Source organism: Telmatherina bonti (assembly GCF_933228915.1).
Source record: "Telmatherina bonti genome assembly, contig: scaffold_271, whole genome shotgun sequence".
NCBI classification, from domain to species: Eukaryota; Metazoa; Chordata; class Actinopteri; order Atheriniformes; family Telmatherinidae; genus Telmatherina; species Telmatherina bonti.
This window is the reverse complement of record NW_027634723.1, coordinates 2,093-16,575: the sequence shown is the minus strand read 5'-3', so window position 1 is coordinate 16,575 and position 14,483 is coordinate 2,093. Positions and strand designations below refer to the sequence as shown.

The following is a 14,483-nucleotide window of genomic DNA, read 5'->3' as shown; positions in this document are numbered from 1 at the left end:
CTGTAACCTGACTACCTCTCTCTCTCTGTAACTGACTACCTCTCTCTCTCTCGCTCTCTGTAACCCTGCCTGCCTGTCTCTCTCTCTCTGTAACCTGGACTACTCTCTCTCTCTCTCTCTCTCTGTAACTGCCTGCCTCTCTCTCTCTCTGTAACCTGACTACCTCTCTCTCCTCTCTCTCTGTAACCTGACTACCTCTCTCTCTCTCTCTCTGTAACCTGACTACCTCTCTCTCTCTCTCTGCTCTGTAACCTGACTACCTCTCTCTCTCTCTCTCTGTAACCTGACTACCTCTCTCTCTCTCTCTCTCTCTCTCTCTCTCTCTCTGTAACCTGACTACCCTCTCTCTCTCTCTCTCTCTCTCTCTCTCTCTCTCTCTCTCTCTCTCTGTAACCTGACTACCTCTCTCTCTCTCTCTCTCTGTAACCTGACTACCTCTCTCTCTCTCTCTCTCTGTAACCTGACTACCTCTCTCTCTCTCTCTGTCTCTCTCTCTCTGTAACCTGACTACCTCTCTCTCTCTCTCTCTCTCTCTCTCTCTCTCTCTCTCTGTAACCTGACTACCTCTCTCTCTCTCTCTCTCTCTCTGTCTCTCTCTCTCTGTAACCTGACTACCTCTCTCTCTCTGTCTCTCTCTCTCTGTAACGTGACTACCTCTCTCTCTCTCTCTCTCTCTCTCTGTAACCTGACTACCTCTCTCTCTCTGTCTCTCTCTCTCTGTAACGTGACTACCTCTCTCTCTCTCTCTCTCTGTAACCTGACTACCTCTCTCTCTCTGTCTCTCTGTAACGTGACTACCTCTCTCTCTCTCTCTCTCTCTCTGTAACCTGACTACCTGTCTATCTCTCTCTCTCTGTAACCTGACTACCTCTCTCTCTCTCTCTCTCTGTAACGTGACTACCTCTCTCTCTCTCTCTCTCTCTCTGTAACCTGACTACCTGTCTATCTCTCTCTCTCTGTAACGTGACTACCTCTCTCTCTCTCTCTCTCTGTAACCTGACTACCTGTCTATCTCTCTCTCTCTGTAACGTGACTACCTCTCTCTCTCTCTCTCTCTGTAACCTGACTACCTGTCTATCTCTCTCTCTCTGTAACCTGACTACCTCTCTCTCTCTCTCTCTCTGTAACGTGACTACCTCTCTCTCTCTCTCTCTCTGTAACCTGACTACCTCTCTCTCTCTCTCTCTCTGTAACCTGCCTGCCTCTCTCTCTCTCTCTCTCTGTAACCTGCCTGCCTGTCTCTCTCTCTCTGTAACGTGACTACCTCTCTCTCTCTCTCTCTCTCTGTAACCTGACTACCTGTCTATCTCTCTCTCTGTAACCTGCCTGCCTCTCTCTCTCTCTCTCTCTGTAACCTGACTACCTGTCTCTCTCTCTCTGTAACCTGACTACCTGTCTATCTCTCTCTGTAACGTGACTACCTCTCTCTCTCTCTCTCTCTGTAACCTGACTACCTGTCTCTCTCTCTCTGTAACGTGACTACCTCTCTCTCTCTCTCTGTAACCTGCCTGCCTCTCTCTCTCTGTAACCTGACTACCTGTCTATCTCTCTCTGTAACGTGACTACCTCTCTCTCTCTCTCTCTCTGTAACCTGACTACCTGTCTCTCTCTCTCTGTAACGTGACTACCTCTCTCTCTCTCTCTCTCTGTAACCTGACTACCTGTCTATCTCTCTCTGTAACCTGCCTGCCTCTCTCTCTCTCTCTGTAACCTGACTACCTCTCTCTCTCTCTCTCTCTGTAACCTGACTACCTGTCTATCTCTCTCTGTAACCTGACTACCTCTCTCTCTCTCTCTCTCTGTAACCTGCCTGCCTCTCTCTCTCTCTCTGTAACCTGACTACCTCTCTCTCTCTCTCTCTCTGTAACCTGACTACCTGTCTATCTCTCTCTGTAACCTGCCTGCCTCTCTCTCTCTCTCTCTCTGTAACCTGCCTGCCTCTCTCTCTCTGTAACCTGACTACCTGTCTCTCTCTCTCTGTAACCTGCCTGCCTCTCTCTCTCTCTCTCTGTAACCTGACTACCTGTCTATCTCTCTCTCTGTAACCTGCCTGCCTCTGTCTCTCTCTCTCTGTAACCTGACTACCTGTCTATCTCTCTCTGTAACCTGCCTGCCTCTCTCTCTCTCTCTCTGTAACCTGACTACCTGTCTCTCTCTCCCAGTGGTGCCCCCCAGGTCCTTAGTCCCAGTATGTCCGGTCCTCCCAACGTTCAGCCCAGGAGGAGTTCCAGACTGTTTACTAGTGCCAGTTCCACTGCCAAGGTACCCGTCTGTCTCTCTGTGCACCCACTGATGATGACTTTAGCATCGCCATGGTAACTGGAGACTGACGGCTTACCTGTCCCTGCAGGAGAACAGTAAGAAGCTGAAGATGAAGTTTCCTACGAAGATCCCCAACCGAAAACTAAATGCAAATCAGCGAAGACGTCCAACAGCAGCAACCTGAACGAGAGTCTGGACATCCTGAGACTGGATCCCAGTCTGAATCTGGGGGACACCAGAATCCCCCAGTACCAGAGGGCTGCTGCAGGTACCACCTGGTTGCTCAGGAATAATGGTTCTTTCGTCCAAAAACTCAAAAGTCAGGTGTCAGAAAAAGTATGGGCATGGGCTCCAAGCGTGTACTTGTGATTAATAAGTGTTCCGGTGCCACACTAGTCCAGCCAGTGCAGACGTGTTCGATGCCTCGGACGTGTTTTAAAAGAAATAAATGCCTTGAATGTTAAAATTTGACATTTGTTGTTCCACTAAAACAGTGACCCACACTGTTAACTCAGCAAGATACTCAATATACTAAGACAAGAGGAGAGCTGCCCTCCCCCCCCCCCCCCCCCCCCCCCAAAAAAAAAAAAAAGCATTCCCATGCTACTCAGCTCATCTATTTAGCAGAAACTCCATCAACTCCCCCAAAGCCACCCCCAAAGGGCACCAGTCCCTGGGCGACCAGAACCCCGAGCCAGCCAGACAACCAGCACCCCAAACAATGACCCACCCAGACACCCAGCCCGAGCCTCTTGACATTTCAGACCAAACAAATGACCTCTGTGATCCGAGCTTATTCTGCCAGTCACACTGGTGAAAGTGGATACTTCCTTGATTGAGTTGGAATTTGGCTGGATCAATGTTTAGAAGCTGATAACTGGGTCCCAGCTCCAGGGGTCTATTAATGGGAAGTAGGAAATACCTCTGAGCCAAAATCCTTTCTTTCCGATGTTGTACTATGCTTCAAATTTTACATAATGTAATGTGAGGCAAAAATTATGACTTAAATGCTGAATTTCGACTTTATTAAAGCAATTTAGCAGGGAAATGGAAAAGAAATAGCAGCTCATCTATTTAGCAGAAACTCCATCAACTCTGAATCAAGCATGAATTTTTGTTCAGACATGCATCAATAATGGTTTTAAATCCCATTAAGATATGTAGTCTAATCACAAAACCCATCCCGATTAACTTATTTTTGCCTCGAAAATCAAATCTGATGAGACTGTAATAAAATGCTGCTGTTGGAGAGGAAGCCGTTCTATTCCAGTCCATGTATCAGCTCAGAGCTGAGAGAGGAAAACCCTCAAACCGTTCAAAAAGAGGATTTTAGAAAGCTTCATCAACAAATCCCTCTAATGTTGATTAGAGTTCAGGTCCTTCAGGAATGGAGCTAATCCTTCCACCAGATTCATCTGGATCTACAGGTATCCTAACTCGTCCTTGACGAAGTAGCAGGAAATCTCAGAAGTCTAATCATAAGTCAGTAGCTGTTTGGGAAATGGTAAATCCTAAGACGCTCCTGTGTAAATGTCTCAGTTCTGACTTATTTTCTGACAAGTCTTCGTTTCCGCAGATGCAACCACAGAGATGCTCCCGCCTTGCAGGGACCCATAGGAAGAACGTATATTAGCAGTTTGCAACTGGTTGTATACTATCTGGTGACACGTAATCATCACTGGACATTTGTAGTCCAGCTACGTCATCATTGACAGACATTTTGTAGTTTTTTAGATTCCCTCTCCACAGTAATACATCATTGGTTTACCTAATCTTTTACTAATTATACATTTAGCTGACAAAGGTGTAACTTTCCCAGTGGTTCCAGATGGCTTTCTGTCGCCTCCTCTCCCCATTTCCAAGCCATTGTAGCATCCATTTAGCTGGTCTTAACAAGTTTCATACCCATCTCACCCTCTTGTCTTCATAATGTCAGCACCTGAAGTGGATGTCCATTTAATGACACCGTGCCAACATGCGTTTTCCTACAGAGGGCGCTGTCGCTCCACCGTGTCCACGAGTTTTTGTCCACTTCGGAGACATTGAAAGGGAAAATTGGGGGAGGGGCGCTAAAGCGTGCTCACAGAAAACTGCTTTTTTTTTCTGGCAACGGCCATGATGGCACCCGACCCCGAAAGGGCCTAAAATCATAGAATCTGGACCAACCAATCAAACTTTATTTGTAGAGCACTTTCTCATACCTCAAAGTAACCAAAGTGCTGTACAGGTAAAATAAATCAACAATAAAAGCACTAAAATAAAGACAACATAATAGTTAAAAGACTAAATAAGACAGATAAGACCGAGTGCTCCTGCTGTGTGCCAACATAAAAAGATGAGTTTTCAAAAGAGATTTAAAACCACTTAAAGTCCCAGCAGACCTCACTGAAAGAGGGAGACTGTTCCAGAGTTTGGGGGCTCCTGCAGAAAAGGCTCTGTCTCCACAAGTCGAGTCCTGGGGACGACTAGAAGCATCTGGTCTTCTGATCTAAGAGCTGTAATGGGACAGTGATGCTGCCGAAGCTCAAAGAAGTCCAGAGGTGCCAGACCATTTAAACATTTAAAAGCTAAAAGTAAAACTTGAAAAACTATTCTAGATGAGACAGGCAGCCGGTGAAGAGATCGCAGCATGGGGATAACGTGCTCGCACCGTCTTTTCCCCGTTAACAGGCAGGCAGCTGAGTCCTGTCCATACACCAACTTACTGGATCCCCGGTTTGGATGGAAGGGTTGGGGCACCTCAAAACTCGGAACCATACACCAGTTTGCGGAGCCAGGAAGGCGCCCTGCGATAACTGGCACGTTTTGAGAAACTGGGAATAGGGTTCTCAGCTCTTGGAATGTCAATGCGTGCACCGAAAACAAACCAAAGGCAGAATTTAGCTTCATTTTGAGCAATTTTGCCCGAGATAGGGTTGTGTTTATGTGCAAGTCTTTTACATGGGACTTTCCCTCACCTAACTGCCCCATGTTTCGTGAATGGGAAATGGACAGCTTCGCGCAGGGCTTTGGTGTACACGCGGCCCACAGAACAACGTATTCCCCCACGATGCGTCGCGCCATCCGGAAAAGGTTTTTGCCCAAATTTACCAACTTTTGCATGAGGCTCTACGGGACATAGATCTGAGCCTCCTTTTGAGGTATGGAATTAGGGTTAGAGCAAAAAGGGTTTTCTTACAGATGTGTTTTTCAGTCCACAAGGTGCACGCAAAAAAAGTCTGGTGTTTCTGTGACATCAGGGGTGTACGTGGGAGCCTCAAAACTGTTTACATTGTTGTCAGTGAGAGACACATGATTTGTCCACTTTACATTAACTTGGATTCATTAGGATCTTTGGCCCTCGTGGGGTCCTGAAAGGCAGCATAAAGGCCAAAATTGGTCCCAGCCATGTGTGGGCAGAGCCCTATGGGCCAGTCTGCACTGTGTGTTGTGTTTTTCTGGAAAATGCCAGCAAAAAAGAACCCCCCCCTCTAATGCAAATGTTTTGCCATTGGACACTGTCCCATTTTGGGTGTCTTTTTCTGTGTCTCTTAACAAATATTTAAATGAGAGTCGGCAAGACTGGGGTGGAACAGTGTCCTTATGTCATTTTTTAGCCAAAATGCCAGCCAAAACATGTGACCCCAAGATCACTCATGTGCAGGTACTGCCAGTGGACAGAAGCAAGTGAATGCGGTAGGGCCACAGAGGCGAGCAAGGTGCCAGGAACACCAAAATCGGGTCACTTAATGTGGAGAGGAGGGTCTACAAGACTGTGGTAGAAAAGTGACTGTAACATGTCAAAGCAAAATGCCAGCTAAAAAGACACCTCACAATGCAAATGTATTGACATGTTTTTGCCACACTGAAACATTTAATTGATTTACCAGCCAAAAGTATTGAAAATGTAACCTTAGTCTGTCAGTACCCATCAGCTGCCTCCAGAGTCCCACAGGCCACGAAGGCCCGATAGGACTCCTTCTTCAGCTTGACGGCATCCCTCACTGCTGGTGTCCACCAACGAGTCCTGGGATTGCCGCCACGACAGGCACCAACGACCTTACAGCCACAGCTCCGGCTGGCCGCCTCAGCAATAGAGGCACGGAACACAGCCCATTCGGACTCAATGTCCCCCACCTCACTCGGGACATGGTTGAAGCTCCACTGAAGGTGGGAGTTGAAGCTCGCTCTGACGGGGGACTCAGCCAGACGTTCCCAGCAGACCCTCACAACACGTTTGGGCCTGCCAGATCTGACCGGCTTCCTCCCCCACCATCTGAGCCAACTCACCACCAGGTGGTGATCAGTTGAAGCTCCGCCCCCCTCTTTACCCGAGTGTCCAAGGCATGTGGCCGCAGGTCCGACGATACGACTACAAAATCAATCATCAAACTGCAGCCCAGGGAATCCTGATGCCAGGTGTACATATGGACACTCTTATGCTGGAACATGGTGTTCGTTATGGACAATCCATGACGAGCACCAGAGAGGTGACGTTCCACGTCCCTAGAGCCAGCTTCTGAAGCCGGGGATCGGACCGCCTGCGAGGATCTTCAGGACACACAAACCCCTCCACCCCGAAATGGGTGACGACTCAGGGAAGGGTGGGAACTCTCCGAAGTGCTGTATCTGCAATTTTAGACTTGTTGGACTAAATGGAACAAAAGAAAGGGAAACTATCCCAAGTTTGTTCACTTGCAATCCTTTAAAGCTGGGGTAGGTAATGTTAGGCAGCTAGCAAGATGTAAAAGTGGTACCCTGTCTTGGCTCCTCGCCCACTGGTTCTGCTCCTTGTGTGATCCAAGGCTTTTTTCTTACCTCCACCAAGGAGTTTGTTTTTACCTGCATTTATCCAATTGTATTGAACATAACTCAGAGTTATGGATGGATTTTCATTACATTGTCAGGAGTTGTAGGAAACGTGAAAAGGAAGAACAGATTTACTTTTAGTGGTGATCCGGAACTTTTTAAAGGCCTTGGCGGAGGTTTGTGCTCTGAGTGTTTTTCTAGTTCGCAGCTTTTTCCACCAATGATTTTCTCTTTCGCGGCTGTTTAGCAAGAGGAGGCAAATAAACCGAGCCGGGTCGGGAAATCCTTCCTGCATTTTCTCAGCCATGTTTGCCTTACGAGTTTCTTCTTCACTACTTTGTATTTTCATTAGGGCTACGACCAACAACTATTTTAACAGTCGACTAGTGACTGGCTATTGAAACAATTAGTATACTAATCGGATGTTTTTGTTCTTTTTAATTTAGCATGAGGTTTCTTCAATGTGGCAAATGATAATAAACACAAGAAAGATGGTACTTCAATAAAAACTTCTCTCTTAATCAACTTTGCTGCTGAATGGCTGGTTTACGAAAAGTAAACAAAAATGTCCAGTTTTGTAAAATCATCTGACAGGAACAGTGCTCAGTCAGACAAATCCATAAATAAATCTCTGTCCATTTTCTGATGTCAGGAAAATGTCTTTTTTTTAAAATAAAAAAGGAGCTTCCATGTCGTGGAGAGGCAGGTTATTGGCTGGTAGTTGGATGGTCTTTCTGTTCGTCCCTTGGTCAGCCATTCAAGATGAGTCCCATCCCTCAGGAGTTGGTTCATTTGTGTTGCCAGGCGTTCATAGAGTGAAGTCAGCCTCTTTAGCCAGTAGGCATGGATCATATCAAGGCCAGGCACTGACCGGTTCTTCATACCTGAGAGTCTGTGCTGGATATCTGCTACTGTGATGGCAACTGTGTCTTGTTCAGGGAGGGAGCTGTGGTCTGCTCTGAGGTCTTTTAACCACTGTACTTCACTGTCATGTGATGCCTCCTTCTCCCATATACCTTTCCAGTATTATTCTGTCTCCAGCCTTGGTGGGTCAGCTTGTGTAGTATTACCCTGGCACTGGGAGTACACTTGAGCTGGGTTAGTTGAGAGCAGCCAATTTATTCTTCTGGCCTCAACTTCTCTTGTGTCTTCAGTCACACAGCCAATGCTTGGAGTCTTTGTTTGGTGGTTTCCAGGGCCTCAGGTATGGACATCTGGCTCTCTCTGGCACCCTCTTCATGGTTGTGTCCTTCTAGAGTTCTGACAGATGACTAACTTCCCTTCGAGTTTCCTTGATCTTGGTTTCTAACCTCCTCTTCCATGGTGCCTCCTTCTTGTCCTTGATGTTATGTTGGCCAAACTTCTCCAGGATCACTGTATATCATTGGTTTCAGTCATGGTCGCAGTATGGATTGTACTTATTGCTGCATTCACCTCAGTTATAAAGCTTTCTGGTGGTACATCACTAATTCTTGCCAGTGGGTGTCAGGAGTGGCACACTGTCATCTTAGCTCTGATACTGTGTCTGAAGCTGATTATTCCCTCACTTATTTCTATCTCTGGGGCTTGGTACCCAGTCTCAATGGAGGAGTTGATGTTATTGCCCCCATACCTCCCCCCCAGTGGTCCCCTTTTCAGTATTAGTGTGTTGTATCTCCTCAATCTCCAACTGTGATAGCAGTTGCCGTTTGTGTATGTTGGAACACTATTAGGTGTTTCGGTGTCATTGTGAACTGTGGGTATCGAAGTATCCATATGTTCCACATCGCCCCGCTCACTAGGGTTACCAGCATAGTAGCATTCCATCAGTTCCTTATTTGCCTCTCGTGTCCAGTGTCATCTGTTCCGTGTTCCAGTAGCCCATTTCTCATCACCACACCCTGGTTCCTTGGTGTGTGACCCAGACCTTGTTTGACCGGGCGACATCTGAGCCAGAATGTCAGCTTCATTATTTCCACTCATCATGAGGTAGCTGGGCAGTAGCGGTATGGGTCTTGCGACTGCTCTACCAACTGAGCTAACCAGCCGCTACTTCTGGAGACACGTTATCATTAATTTCAAACCGTTGTTATGAACTTAGCGGTCAGCAAGCTCTTCTCATTCCTGTAATAGTGCCCGACTGTAGCTTTAGTCCTGACAAGACAGCAGTGAGGATTGAGGATTAAATGGAGTCAGAGCTCCAGCTACTGGACAAAAATCTGCAAGTACATTGTCATTTATTGTTTAATGAGAAATTAAGGGGAAAAAAAAGCATTTAACTGGCAAAACACAGGGCGATGATGGTTATTTTGAAAAGGGCTATAATCCGATTCGATCGCCCCGCCGATTAATCGATCGGGCCCTAGTAAGCATGCTCACCACTTTCCCAGAGAGGGATGGAGATGCAAACAGTGTTAGCCACTATTCATGTTGGCACAAAACATGGCAGTATTTAAAGTTTTACACATGTTAAGGATTTACAAAGGTAGTCTACAGGTAGAAGTTGAAAAGGACCATGTGAATGTGGATTGTGACGTAAAGAGTCAAGTTTCCTACGAAATTAATATGACTTGGTTTAATTTTCTATTGGTTTGTGGGCATTGGGTGAAATGGGGTTAGTGCATATGTCCTGACTGCCCCAGTTGGATTGGCAAGTGCAAGGGGTGTTCTTGTTTTACTTCCCACCGGCAACTTGAAAAATCTGAATTCCAAATAGAAGCTGAACGTACAATTAGGTCATGAGCCAGTAGGTGAGATTTCAGAATGACTACCTGAGGCATCTTCATCGGGTTTAAGAGTCTGAGACATCTTCATCAGGTCCCAAATCCCAAGATGTCTCCAATCAAGACGCTTTTATCCAAAAAGCAACTTTCATGTGAGAAGCAATAAATAAGCCATATCAATTAACCTAACAAGCATTTCTTGTCGGTGGGAGGAAGCCAGAGCACCCACAAATATGCGGAGAAAGCATGCAAACATTCCAACCCTGCACCCCCCCCCCCCCCCAGCCGAGGCACAAACAAATGACCGTGTTGTTGTGAGACTGCAGTGCAAACTTGTACACCACAGTGCTGCCAATGTGTAAATCTGTCCTAATCAGTGATAATCCACTCAACACTGGATGGAGGGTCCAGGCCCCTTCTAACTTGTACCTGTCCTGTTGGTGTTCAGACAGCATCATGGTGTTGCTACGGGAGCTGGGGCGAGGCTACCAGGCATTGTGCTCCTATAACTGCAGAGAAGCTATCAACATCCTGACCTCCCTGCCCCCCCAGCACTACAACACTGGCTGGGTCCTCACACACATCGGACGGGCCTACTTCGAGCTGTCCGAGTACACACAGGTAACACCTGCAGGGACTACCTGCCATATACGCATGCCAGGGAACGCGCATGCCAGGGAACGCGCATGGGACCAAGGTTGTCAAAATAACCATACTTGGATACTAGTCTATACTGATACTAAAATGTAGTATCTAGTTAGATATTGATTAGCATGTGTATTGATACTTAAATGGCACTTTTAGAACCTTTACCTGAGTCAACACAAATCCAAATGGAACCGCACCGTCTGTAGTGGTAGGTATCGGGAGGCGGGCGAGTTTCCCTTTTTCCAGAATATGAACAGTTTCCATGATAACCGTTAGCAAAAACTATCTGCCTGGTTCCGACTTCGCTCCTGTGTCCGTCAATAGTTACAGTAATACAGCTACGCTGCTAGCATCGTAGTTACAGCCACGCCGCCAGCATCATAGTTGGTAATACAGCCACGCCGCTAGCATCATAGTTACAGTAATACAGCCACGCCGCTAGCATCATAGTTACAGTAATACAGCCACGCCGCTAGCATCATAGTTACAGTAATACAGCCACGCCACTAGCATCATAGTTACAGTAATACAGCCACGCCGCTAGCATCATAGTTACAGTAATACAGCCACGCTGCTAGCACCCTAGTTACAGCCATGCTGCTAGCATCATAGTTAGTCATAGAGCCACACCACTAGCATCATAGTTACAGTAATACAGCCACGCCGCTAGCATCATAGTTACAGCAATAGAGCCACACCACTAGCATCATAGTTACAGTAAGACAGCCACGCCACTAGCATCATAGTTACAGTAAGACAGCCACGCCACTAGCATCATAGTTACAGTAAGACAGCTACGCCACTAGCATCATAGTTACAGTAAGACAGCCACGCCACTAGCATCATAGTTACAGTAAGACAGCCACATCCCTAGCATCATAGTTAGAGCAATAGAGCCACACCGCTAGCATCATAGTTACAGTAAGACAGCCACGCCACTAGCATCATAGTTACAGTAAGACAGCTACGCCACTAGCATCATAGTTACAGTAAGACAGCCACGCCACTAGCATCATAGTTACAGTAAGACAGCCACACCGCTAGCATCATAGTTAGAGCAATAGAGCCACACCGCTAGCATCATAGTTACAGTAAGACAGCCACGCCACTAGCATCATAGTTACAGTAAGACAGCTACGCCACTAGCATCATAGTTACAGTAAGACAGCCACGCCACTAGCATCATAGTTACAGTAAGACAGCCACACCACTAGCATCATAGTTACAGTAAGACAGCTACGCCACTAGCATCATAGTTACAGTAAGACAGCCACACCACTAGCATCATAGTTACAGTAAGACAGCCACACCACTAGCATCATAGTTACAGTAAGACAGCTACGCCACTAGCATCATAGTTACAGTAAGACAGCCACGCCACTAGCATCATAGTTACAGTAAGACAGCTACGCCACTAGCATCATAGTTACAGTAAGACAGCCACGCCACTAGCATCATAGTTACAGTAAGACAGCCACATCGCTAGCATCATAGTTAGAGCAATAGAGCCACACCGCTAGCATCATAGTTACAGTAAGACAGCCACGCCACTAGCATCATAGTTACAGTAAGACAGCTACGCCACTAGCATCATAGTTACAGTAATACAGCCACGCCACTAGCATCATAGTTACAGTAATACAGCCACACCACTAGCATCATAGTTACAGTAAGACAGCTACGCCACTAGCATCATAGTTACAGTAAGACAGCCACGCCACTAGCATCATAGTTACAGTAAGACAGCCACACCGCTAGCATCATAGTTACAGCAATAGAGCTACGCCACTAGCATCATAGTTACAGTAAGACAGCCACGCCACTAGCATCATAGTTACAGTAAGACAGCTACGCCACTAGCATCATAGTTACAGTAAGACAGCCACGCCACTAGCATCATAGTTACAGTAAGACAGCTACGCCACTAGCATCATAGTTACAGTAAGACAGCTACGCCACTAGCATCATAGTTACAGTAATACAGCCACACCGCTAGCATCATAGTTACAGCAATAGAGCCACACCGCTAGCATCATAGTTACACTAAGACAGCCACGCCCCTAGCATCATAGTTACAGTAATACAGCCACACCGCTAGCATCATAGTTACAGCAATAGAGCCACGCCACTAGCATCATAGTTACAGTAATAGAGCCACACCGGTAGCATCATAGTTACAGTAATAGAGCCACACCGGTAGCATCATAGTTACAGTAAGACAGCCACACCGCTAGCTTCATAGTTACAGTAAGACAGCCACACCGCTAGCATCATAGTTACAGTAATAGAGCCACACCGGTAGCATCATAGTTACAGTAAGACAGCCACACCGGTAGCATCATAGTTACAGTAAGACAGCCACACCGCTAGCATCATAGTTACAGTAAGACAGCCACACCGCTAGCATCATAGTTACAGTAAGACAGCCACACCGCTAGCATCATAGTTAGAGCAATAGAGCCACACCGCTAGCATCATAGTTACAGTAATAGAGCCACACCGGTAGCATCATAGTTACAGTAAGACAGCCACACCGCTAGCATCATAGTTACAGTAAGACAGCCACACCGCTAGCATCATAGTTACAGTAATAGAGCCACACCGGTAGCATCATAGTTACAGTAAGACAGCCACACCGCTAGCATCATAGTTACAGTAATAGAGCCACACCGCTAGCATCATAGTTACAGTAAGACAGCCACACCGCTAGCATCATAGTTACAGTAATAGAGCCACACCGGTAGCATCATAGTTACAGTAAGACAGCCACGCCACTAGCATCATACTTACAGTAAGACAGCCATGCTGCTAGCATCATAGTTACAGTAATACAGCTACGCTGCTGGCATTCTTTTTAACAAAGGCTGAAGTTTCTTTAAGTTTTGTACTTTTTCACGCTACAGTGAGCAGTTTAAGAAAAACAGTTATGTTAGCACCTGCCACTCCAAATTAAATTTGGCAAGTGTGTAAAATATATGTGTGTTAAATGGGTGTGGCCTTTTGGAGTGTCCAAGTGTGACAATGTCATCTTTGTAGGCGGAGCGTGTGTTTGGGGAGGTTCGTAGGATGGAGTCGTACCGAGTGGAAGGGATGGAAATTTATTCAACCACTCTGTGGCACCTGCAGAAAGACGTGGCCCTGTCCACCCTTTCCAAAGACCTGACAGACATGGACAAGAACTGTCCCGAGGTAAGTCATACCCAATTGATCAAAAGCGATCAAAAAGAAACCTGCAGTTCCCCCCTCATCCATTAGGGGCTCCAAAACAGAGCAAATCCCCCTAGACGCCCATGTTAAACAGACGAACTATACAGCAGAAATAAACACGTTTACAGCAGGAATAGACACATTTACAGCCAGAATAAACACATTTACAGTCGGAATAAACACATTTACAGTCGGAATAAACACATTTACAGTCGGAATAAACACCTTTACAGCAGGAATAAACACCTTTACAGCAGGAATAAACATGTTTATTCGGAATAAACACGTTTGCAGTAGGAATAAACATGTTTTTGGCCTGGTAAATCCTCCTGTCTCTCTCTCTTACCTCCCGTCTCTCTCTCTCTTACCTCCCGTCTCTCTCTCTTACCTCCCTTCTCTCTCTCTCTCTTACCTCCCGTCTCTCTCTCTCTTACCTCCCGTCTCTCTCTCTCTTACCTCCCGTCTCTCTCTCTCTTACCTCCCGTCTCTCTCTCTCTCTTACCTCCCTTCTCTCTCTCTCTTACCTCCCTTCTCTCTCTCTCTTACCTCCCTTCTCTCTCTCTCTCTTACCTCCCGTCTCTCTCTCTCTTACCTCCCGTCTCTCTCTCTCTTACCTCCCGTCTCTCTCTCTCTTACCCTCCCTTCTCTCTCTCTCTTACCTCCCGTCTCTCTCTCTCTCTTACCTCCCTTCTCTCTCTCTCTTACCTCCCTTCTCTCTCTCTCTCTTACCTCCCGTCTCTCTCTCTCTGACCTCCCGTCTCTCTCTCTCTTACCTCCCTTCTCTCTCTCTCTCTTACCTCCCGTCTCTCTCTCTCTTACCTCCCGTCTCTCTCTCTCTTACCTCCCTTCTCTCTCTCTCTCTTACCTCCCGTCTCT

At 46.6% G+C, this 14,483-nt stretch overlaps 1 pseudogene across 1 annotated transcript; it reads left to right on the top strand.

The window, feature by feature from the left end:
* The first annotated feature begins 2,131 nt into the window (after positions 1-2,131).
* LOC306774272 (cell division cycle protein 27 homolog) lies at positions 2,132-13,589 on the top strand (annotated as a pseudogene). Its single transcript has 4 exons — positions 2,132-2,262; positions 2,351-2,530; positions 10,201-10,373; positions 13,437-13,589. The product of its transcript is annotated as a cell division cycle protein 27 homolog (transcript).
* The last annotated feature ends 894 nt before the right edge of the window (positions 13,590-14,483 follow it).